Consider the following 9531-nt stretch of genomic DNA (forward strand, 5'->3'; position numbering starts at 1 on the left):
CCAGAAGGACTGAGATGAAAGAGTGGGCACGTGCCTCAGCACTGCGTAACTTTGTTCTGCGGCAGAGACTTCTTGTTCTGTGGTTAAGTTTTCCAGTAGCTTGTATTTTGCAGAAAGCACTTAAAAACTTATTTAGCTTGCTTCCAAACAAATAAAGAGAAAGTCCTTTTATCTTTATGGTAGGGCTAATTTTCCCTTAGGCTAGAAAATATAGTAAGATACTACCAGCTTTGTTAAGAGAGGACCAAACGTACCGGGCCCTTCTTAAAAACAAACAAACAACAAAGGGGCAACCTCTGCCCTAAATTGTGAAAACGCATAAAGCATTAAGTGTACTTTTTTTTTTTTTTTTTTTTTTTTTAGCTTCACCATCAGCTCCGCCGCTCCGCTCCGGGAAGCCGTGGCTGCAGCTCGGCTTCCGCGCATGCGCCGAGCTGGCCGGCTCAACAGCGGTGAGGGCCGGGCGGTGCTGCAGGGCCGGCGCCGCGCATGCGCAGCAGTGCCCTGCCCGCGGCAAGATGGCGGCGCGCTTCTACCAAGCGGGAGCTGCTCCGGGTGCGGGCTTGGCTCAGGACAGGGCGGGATGCCGAGGCGCGGTACCGCAACGAGGTGGTGGTCGGGGCCGCGCTGGGATGGCGCGCAGGGCATGGCGGTGGTCGGGGGCACTGTGTGGTCGGCGGTTTCTGGGGAAATGGCCCTTGTGTGGGCTGGGGCTGCGCCGTGCCGGGCCAGACTAGACATGCTGGGGGTTCTGGCGGCCAGGGGGAGAGAGCGGCGTGAGGCGGCGGCGGGGAAGGGGAGGAACGAGCGGGGTGAGGCGGTGGGATGGCGTGTGTGGCAGTGTCCCCGCGGGGCTGGGTGGGCTGCTCCGTCTAGAGACATGCTGGGAGCTATAGTCCTGTGCTGCCGGGCGGCTATGTTAATTCCAGGGTGCGTGGCCGCGAGGCGGTCTTTCCCTCAGCTGGAGCCAGGTCGTGCGCTCCGGGAGGCACAGGCTCCTGCAGGCTGCGTTTGCGCTTGCCAGCGGTAAGACGAGCAAGAGCGTTTGGGGGCGCCTCCTGGGAGCGTCTGTCTGGGAGGGGCGGGGGGTGCAGTGTCTGGGAGGAGGTCCTTGCTGCATTTGATTGTGGTACTGTGTCTCAGAGGTTTTCCTTTCCCTATTTCTGAAAATCAATTCTCTCCTTTCTCTGCGGTTCACCATGGTAGAAGCAGCTCCCCGCCGCTAGGACTCCTGTGAGGTTTGTTGCTGAGCGAAGGTGATGCACTGAGTAAAATGAGAAAAGCTGCAGTTGATGTGCTGCAGTTACAGGTTTCCCAGGAGAAAGAGTAGCCGGTCTGTCCTGACTGTATAGGTAAGTCACAGCAACCTTGAGGTGAACTCCAAGTGTGCTCTTAATCTTTCTGTGCCCCCGCTCAAAGGCGTAATCGAACTTGCAGGACTGCAAGCTGCTCAAAGCTGGGAAGTGCAAAGGAAAGCTGCGTAGTGCTTGCGAAGTTGTAGTAACTTCTTAGAACTAGAATTAGTTGGCCTTCTCTTTGTTGCTCAGTCTTTGGTACAAGAGGCTAAATTCTTGTCCTGCTAAACTCTTTGTCCTGCTTCAGCTTTAAGAATTATCATAGAAATAAACAAATGCTTGTAGGGCTTTCCAGTATGGTAGTTGTAGTTGGTCAAGAAGAACTTGTGAAGGAATTTATTTTTATCTGTCCATCTGCCCATCTATTTATTATGTCTGAAGAGTTTTGCTTGATCTGCGTGCGATAAAAGAGGTCTAAGGCCCATATTGAACAGCAAGAGAAAGCAGAACGCTGGGTAAGTGCTGGCTGTGGAAAGTTGATTGGAAATTGAGTGGTTGGGGGTCTTTCCAATAGAACTCAGTACGCAGACAGAAATGTGACCTTCGAGGGCCTCGTCTGTCTTCCATTGAAGCTGTGCTATTTGACCCATAACTGTATGGAGTTGCTGTATCCTAGAGGGATAATAGAGACGACCCTGGTTCAGCGTTTTTTACCACAGTCATTGGAGTGTTTGTTGCTATACTGCTTGGCTCTTCTGTAAAGATGTATATCTGGGGAGGCATTATCCTAAAGGTGCTGATGTTCTCCATCATGGGTAAAGCGGAAAACTTTGTGGCTAGAGAAGAATGGCATGGACATGTTACTCTGTTGCACGTGAATTTCAACAGCTGGGTTTAGCTGTCATGTTGATGGAACTCCTGGAAGAAATTTTGGAAAAGTTTATACTTCTCTTTAAAATTTATACCTCTCTTTAAATTCATCTTTTAAAGTATTCTTTCTGCAGACTCCTGTCCATGGTTTAGGTACTTGATTTGCATGAAACAAACCCAGACTTCTCTGTTCAGTAGTGTCCAGATTGAAATTCCCGTAGTCATAGAACAAGAATTATAAATGATGCTTGGCAGATTAAAATCTCTTGGTTTCTATGAAGGTTAACTTGCCAAAATGAATAGGAAGTAGCCTAAATTTCAGTAAAGACGCTGAATAAAAGGTCTTATCCATAGGAAAAGAGCTTTTCAAAATATAAACCCTGTTTCCAATAGGGCTCCCTACGTACTAGTTCACTAATTGTAGGCTTTGAGTGGTCCCCTCAGGTACAGTATTGCACAAATGTTATGCTGCAGACAGTACCTTAACTTACTTTCCGTCACATCCTGGGTTACTTGTACTTGCAGAAAATTTACTTCAGCATCAAATAAACCCACACGGAAACATCCCCAACTCATGCCAGTAGGACAATCCCCTTATGGCTAGTAAAATCCAAAAATTGTATGGTGCTTTGAAGAACTTACCTACTGAGGAGAAGGGCTATATCCTGTTAGGCAACAGATTTTTGAGATTGGTTCTCCCCTCCCTCCCTCCCCCCATGCATTTAGAAGGAAGCAGTCCCTAAGCCAATGCAATCTAAATGCATCTAAACTGTAGATTGTTATTTCCATAAAATACAAATTAATGTATTTTTTAAATTGAAGCTCGTGTGTGTTTGGCTTGTCCCGATAGCTGGTGTAGTGGTCAGCACAAGTATTTTTTGGTCACGTGACCAGTATGGATTTGTCCCTTGGTAAAGGACCACATCCCGTTATGTTCAACTTTTATTCCTTACCATGTCTTATTTATTTTTTTTCTGAAAGAAAGGAGGATTTTTCATGGATTTCTTTGTGATAATATCAAATCAGGTTGCAGTAAATATGTATAAGCAAGTAGGCTACAGTGTGTATTGGACAGTATTAGAGTACTATTCTGCTAGCAGTGGTGAGCCAGATCAAGATATCCACAGTAAGGGTTTGTTCTGCCTGAAGTTGAATGGAAAGATTCTGATGTTAAGCATCCCAGGGAATATTTGTAGGACTGTTTTTATATGATAAAAGTTCAGATGGTTGTCAATGAATGCGATTTTGCTGGCTCTTTTAGATAGCCATTCCTTCTGAAGATCACATCAGTTACAAAATGTAACCATGAGATTTATACATTCTGTAGCATAATAAATGGGCATATGAATAAATTAGCAGGTACAAATACATATTATTCTATAGATTTTTACAATAAGCACACTGGTTTGATCCTAATCTTCCTCCTGGATTTCCACTAAAATCTCCACGACCCCTTCCTGTACTAACTCCCCGTCCTCTAGCAAATCCTCTCTTTTCTCCCGCTGAATCCCTGGTTTCCCTTGTCTTGAATTACTGCTAACAAATTCTGTTGCTGCCTCCTAGTGGATTCCTTTTCTCTGTTGTTGTTTATTTTCCAGGTTATTTGTAACAACCTATCCATATTTCTCAGGTCTGCTCCTTCCAGTTTCTGTAACTTCTTCCGATTATCCTCCTGTGATTGTCCTAAAAAGACAAGAGCTAACTGTGCTTTAGCTTGTTCTGTTTCTACATCTAGGTCAGTATATTTCTTTGCAGTTTCCTTAAGCCTTTCCAGAAATGCAGAGGGAGATTCAGTTTTCTCCTGCCTAATATTATACAGGTTGGACCAATTTATAGTTTTGTGCATGGCACTCTGCACCCCTATTTGTACCCAATCCTGATACCTTTTCAACCTCCTCATACCTTCTTTCCCCTGTGTTATAGTCCCATTGCGGATCTCCTGTTGGGAAGTTCTGATCTATGTTTCCTGGGACTAGCCCATTCCAGATATCCTCTCTTGCTCTTTCTCTGGCTGCCCTTAACACCATATCCTTTTCTGTTGAATTCATTAATGTATCTAATAGTACTTGAAGGTCCTTCCAGTCCGGGTTCTGGGTTTTAATTATAATTTTCACTGCCCTAGCAACTTTATCAGGGTTTTCCTGATACGTTCCTTCTGCTTGTTTCCAAATCACTAGGTCTCCTGCAGTAAACGGTATTTTAACGTATACTGGCCCTTCTGTCCCTACTCCTTGTCCGAGATGAGCAATTATGTTTTTCTTTTGCCTTGTTATTCCGTCTTTCTCTCTTTACCATACATTTGGCAGCTCCTTTCTGTTCTCATTGTCGAGTTCTATATGATACCAGGGTAGCTGAAGCTACCGCTCCTTCTTCTTCCTTCCCCGGCGGCCGGGCGGGGGCGCCCCCAGCTATCCTCGCGTTCTTTCCTGACAGCCTGCCTTGTTCTAATGGGGCTGATGGTACTACTTCCAAATCTATATTTCCATCATCCTGCCTACAAAACATACCATTCTGTAACACTTGATGCCCTATACAGTGCTTTTCTCCTGTAGATGCTTTGCATTGCTCATTAACAGTTATCTTAGCCATCATTATCCCGCAAGCGCGTTGCCACTCAGGCTTATCTCACAAATAGAAAAATAGCTCCACACATGGGATCTCATCCCACTTGCCTTCTCGCTTACAAATTAACATTAATTGTAAAATATTGCAAGGTTCCACTCTCTGGCCAACTCTTTTGATCTTCTAATTCACGCAGCAGCCACCAAACATTACAATAGTCAATCAATTTACCTTTTGTAACTCTTGCCCAAAACCTCCCTCCTTCCAATGTGCTAGCAAGCGACCTAATGGAGAAGATGGTGAAATGGACGCATTATTATCCAAAATACCCTTAAGTTTTTCCATTGTCAGCTATAGCTCTCATCGAATCAAACCAGATGCTGAGCCTGCAGCAAAACCAGACCACTGATGCCGAACCTGCAGCGCTTTCGCAACTGACGGATGGTGCCTAGGCTTACCACGGGAATTCCCTACCCCAACCGTGCGTGGCTTTTGCTGCGTCTGACCGGCAGGCTCCCAGACCAGATCGGTACCAATTACCAGAAAGCACTTTTTCTCTTACCCTTCCAGAAGTACGTTGTGAGCAGTGGGCGTTGGTCGCGGCCTATGGCTCTCCAGGAAACTCCTCGGTGCTGGCTGGAGCATGATCAGTTCGTGAGCTGCCTCAGCAATGCCCATGGGGAACCACCTGGGTCACCAAAATGTTAGCGTTTGCAAAGACACGTAATCCACAGAGTGATTATATGAAGGTGCTTTTGTTAGGGGCATGCCTGCTCAAATCTAACTTGCCTGGTTTGTTCACTTGCGTTCTCTTTTATCCCCTAAAATATTACATATGCATTAAGTTTTGCAACACACCTATGCATATTCATTTCCTAGCTCCGCCCTGCCCCGCTTCATATGCTAATTATCTTATCAGTCCTTCTGCGCTTGCGTAGTACTCTCTGGTGGTCGTCCAGGTGGTCCTCGGGATGAAGTAAGACGTCTTCATCAGAGTTGAACTTTTCACCTTATCTTCTTGTGCATGCTCTCAGAGCCCTTGGTCTCAGTCCAAACCGTAAGGTTGATTTGACTCGGTTCCCAGGCTCCGAGGGCTCCCTGTTATCTGGGCACCTTGCAAGTGTGGCCTTCTTTTAGTCTTCCTCCTCACTCCTCATCATCAATCGGTGCGTTCTCTCATGCTATCTCTGCACGTATATTTTGTGCTTGTGCTACGCTGGGAAAATACAGTATATCACAAATGTAACACGAAGCAATATTCATTGGATAAATGTATATTTCATCTTCTATTACCAACATCCACGTGAGTGTACCGAACTAGGTCGCAGTAAACATGTGTAAGCCAGTAGGCTGCAGTGCATACTGGACAGTATCAGAGTGCTACTCTGCCAGCAGTGGAGAGCCACGTGAAGGTTTCCAGGGTAAGGGTTGTTCTGCCTCAAGTTGAACAGAAAGTTTCTGAAGTTGAGCATCCCAGGGGATGTTTGTAGGACTCTTGTTAGACAATAGAAGTTCAGGTGGCTGTCAATGAAGGGGATTTTGTTGGCTCTCTTAGATAGCTATTCCTAGCAAAGGTCGCATCGGTTACAAAAGGTAGTAGTAACCTTGCAGTTTCTAAGTTCTGTAGCATCTGTAGCAAAATAAACTGCCAGATGAATAAACGAGCAGGTACAAATACGCTTGACTCTATAGCTGAGATTAAATAACGTGCAGTTTCTTATGTGTTTTACCTTTCAAAGCACGTTGTTGCCGAGTGCCTGAGCTTTTTGCTCGTATTACCGAGGAAGGGAATGGCTGCGCTTCTTCCCCCCTCATCCCTCTTTTTTTTTTTTTTCTTTTGTCTCTCCTCTTCCCTCGATGACAGGGATTCAGAATGTTTTCCTCAGATGTCCACGTGAAAATTTTTAAAAATACAAGAAAACGCTGATGGTGAACGCTGACAGAATGGGGTGACATTTTCAAGGTAGAGGGCAAAGGACGAGGACATTTCTAGCACGTTAGTGTTACTCCGTTAACAAAACCGACGTACACGCCGCTTGCCGTTTCTAGTTTTTTGGTTTGGTTTCCCTTCAGTAGTCTCCCCAAAGGCTTTTGTGGGCACGACGCGTATCTTTTCTGTTTTTCCAGGATTCATTTGTTAGGGAAGACGACCGTGGAATCCGAGGGCTGTGGACAACCATCTACCAGATGGTTGTTGCAGACGCCTTCGGTCATGTTATTTGTCGTTTTAGCTCGCCCTTTCCTTTATCTTGAGTTGATTACTTTTTTTTTTGCAGCGCTATGTTTGCAGTGATAACATTGCTGCCGAGGTGTTCTTGACTAAAATGATCTTAACTGTAGTACTGAATTCACAGTGTGGCTTTGTGTAATGACTCCCATGATCACAACTTTTTTTTTTTTTCCTTTGTCACAGACAGGAGAAACAGGAGAAAAGCTCTTTCCAGTGAGATGGAGAAGGAATTAATTATACCTCTGCCTCATCCCGTGAGACCAGAAGACACTGAGTAACTAACTGTAAGCTGCGAATCTCAGGAGTCGCATGGCTAGGAGTCTCAGGTTCCTCCTCTGCCTGGCCCCAGGGATGAAAAACCTTAGGTTTTATGTTTTTTCCCTATGAAATCCTGTCACTTTAAGGGACATAGCTAGCTAATTGTTATGGTTCTGGTCAGATTCAGGGTACTGGACTATCATGGACACGGATTCACCCAATAACGTAGCACGCCCTTGCTCTAGTCCCGTTCAATGAGAACTGTCACGGCTAGGAACAATGCAATGAACAGCAATTCCTTAGAGCAACAAGGACACGGGTTCTTTGGATTGCCGGCAATAAATTCTCTGTCCGCAAAAGCAAGCGAGCACGCATGAAATACACAGGTACTCATCCTGGCTGTGCGTTAAAAGACACAAAGGCTCTAGATATTCCTAAGTTTCCAAGGAGACACGTGGTACAACCAAGTGTTCCAATATTACCCCGCAGCATCCCAGTGCGGGGGGAGGAGAGGCTCAGCCCATCAACTGATTGCAGAAGTCAGAAAGGTATCCTTTGTGATGGTATCTTTCCTAACATCCTCTTTCACTTAAGACAGTTACATTGTTTTCTCTCTTTTAGGTGGAGCTTGAGTGACTCTAGCCAGGCATTCCTTGGTTATGATTGGTGAAAAGATTTCTTGCTTTCCTTTAAAGGTATAGGGTCTGAGAAATTCAGAGCGCATGCTCAGGACGGAGTGTTTGCACCTTGGAGGCATGGAGCTTTTGGTATGGAGGTGTGTTTTGGTATTACGATGATGCTAGAATGAGCAAAAGTTGCCTAGAGTACGGAGTTTTGTCAAAAACATGACAGGTCATTGGCTCAGGGTAGCAAAGGTGCAGCTTATCTGTCTCAGTGTGCACAAGAGCATTGGGTCACCGTCTGGTCATAGAGCCTAGCCGCAGTGTCTCCACTCTGCTCTGAAAGCTTCTTCAATGCTGTACGTTTTCTTTAAAAAGTGAATTATTAGTTTAATTTGCCTAGTTACTTCAGGCAGTTACTCCACAGCTACCCAAAGCAGCGATAGTGACAAGCCCACTTCCAGCATCCGTTCCCCACGGAGGGATGGACAGATGGACGGACAGATGGACGCCGCTCTTTGCCTTGCCCAGCAGGGGAAGGCGAGAATGACCGGGCAGAGAGCCCCACCGCAGCCCCCCTCCCGGGAGTCCTGCACAGCAGTTTAATAAAGTTTGGCGTGTGCCCTCTTTGGTGGTGGTGGCCCCAGGAAGGCGTCACCGTGTGGGTGTGGATGCAGGTTCTCAGCGGGGCGGGTGTGGTGGGGGCAGGGCCAGGGGGGTTTGGCACTGTGTCGCTCGGCTGCTGCATGCAGGGGGCTCCTCAGAGTGCGGGGGCAGCCATGCCAGCTGGGGAGGACAGCTTCCTGTTGTCGGACCGGGGGGGCAGCCGTAGGCTGGGACAGGGAAAGCACAGGTGGGGGCGAGGGGGCGGAGATCCGTGGGCACTGAGCTTCCCCTTGGCCACGTTTGGTTTGTTATTATCATCTGCCTTTTTTGTCCAGGTAAAAAAGGTAGTGTTCCAGATCGCCGCCGCTCAGCTTCCCAGCCATCAGCGGCGCGTTGCTCGAGGCAGTTCCTTTTTCCCCTAGATGCCGCGGGGTGCAAATTTCTGCACTTTTCCTTTGTGTGTTTTCCGGGAAAGCTGCGGGAAACCGCGCGGTAGCGCCACGGGCGCTCTCTGTTGGTGAAATGGGGAACTGCAGGCGGTGCCGCGCATAGGTGGTGTCGCCCGTGGGCGCCTTCTGCTGCCACCTTCTGGGGAAGGGGGCGGTACTGCAGGGGGTGCAGAACCACGCGTGCGCGTTGGCAACCCGTCGGCGCACTCTGCCGCCACCTGCTGGTGGAGAGGAGATACTGCAGGCATCAAGTAGCAGCGCATGCGCACTTGCGCCGGCTGGCGCCCTCTGCCGCCGCCTGCTGGTGAAAGGGGGGTACTGCGGGAGGCGCGAAGCCGCTCATGCGCGGTGGCTTTAGTGGGCTCCTTACCCCGCCACCTTCTGGTGAATGGAGGGTACTGCAGGCGGCGCGGCGCCGCATATGTGCGGTGGTGCCCGCGGGGGCCCTCTGCCTCCGCCTGCTGGTGAAAGGCGGGTACTACAGGCGGGGCGAAGCCGCGCACGTTCGTGGGCGCCCTCTACCGCCACTTGCTGGTAAAAGGAGGGTATTGCAGGCGTAGCAGCGCCACGCATGCACGTTGGCGCCCGCCTACCATTAGTTTAATTTGCCTAGTTACTTCAGGCAGTTACTCCACAGCTAC

General features: G+C 48.0%; 1 long non-coding RNA gene across 3 annotated transcripts; it reads left to right on the forward strand.

Annotated features, from left to right (window-relative positions):
* Positions 1-506: 506 nt before the first annotated feature.
* Positions 507-8465, forward strand: LOC118159164. 3 transcript variants are annotated; one of them, XR_004747031.1, is made up of 3 exons: positions 507-555; positions 1207-1352; positions 7141-8465. It is a non-coding gene; the product is annotated as an uncharacterized LOC118159164 (long non-coding RNA). The 3 variants fall into 3 exon arrangements; XR_004747030.1 differs by lacking the exon at positions 507-555 and adding an exon at positions 563-609; XR_004747029.1 differs by lacking the exon at positions 507-555 and having other exon boundaries at positions 1158-1352.
* The last annotated feature ends 1066 nt before the right edge of the window (positions 8466-9531 follow it).

This window comes from Oxyura jamaicensis, unplaced genomic scaffold (genome assembly GCF_011077185.1).
Source record: "Oxyura jamaicensis isolate SHBP4307 breed ruddy duck unplaced genomic scaffold, BPBGC_Ojam_1.0 oxyUn_random_OJ68243, whole genome shotgun sequence".
Lineage (NCBI taxonomy): Eukaryota > Metazoa > Chordata > Aves > Anseriformes > Anatidae > Oxyura > Oxyura jamaicensis.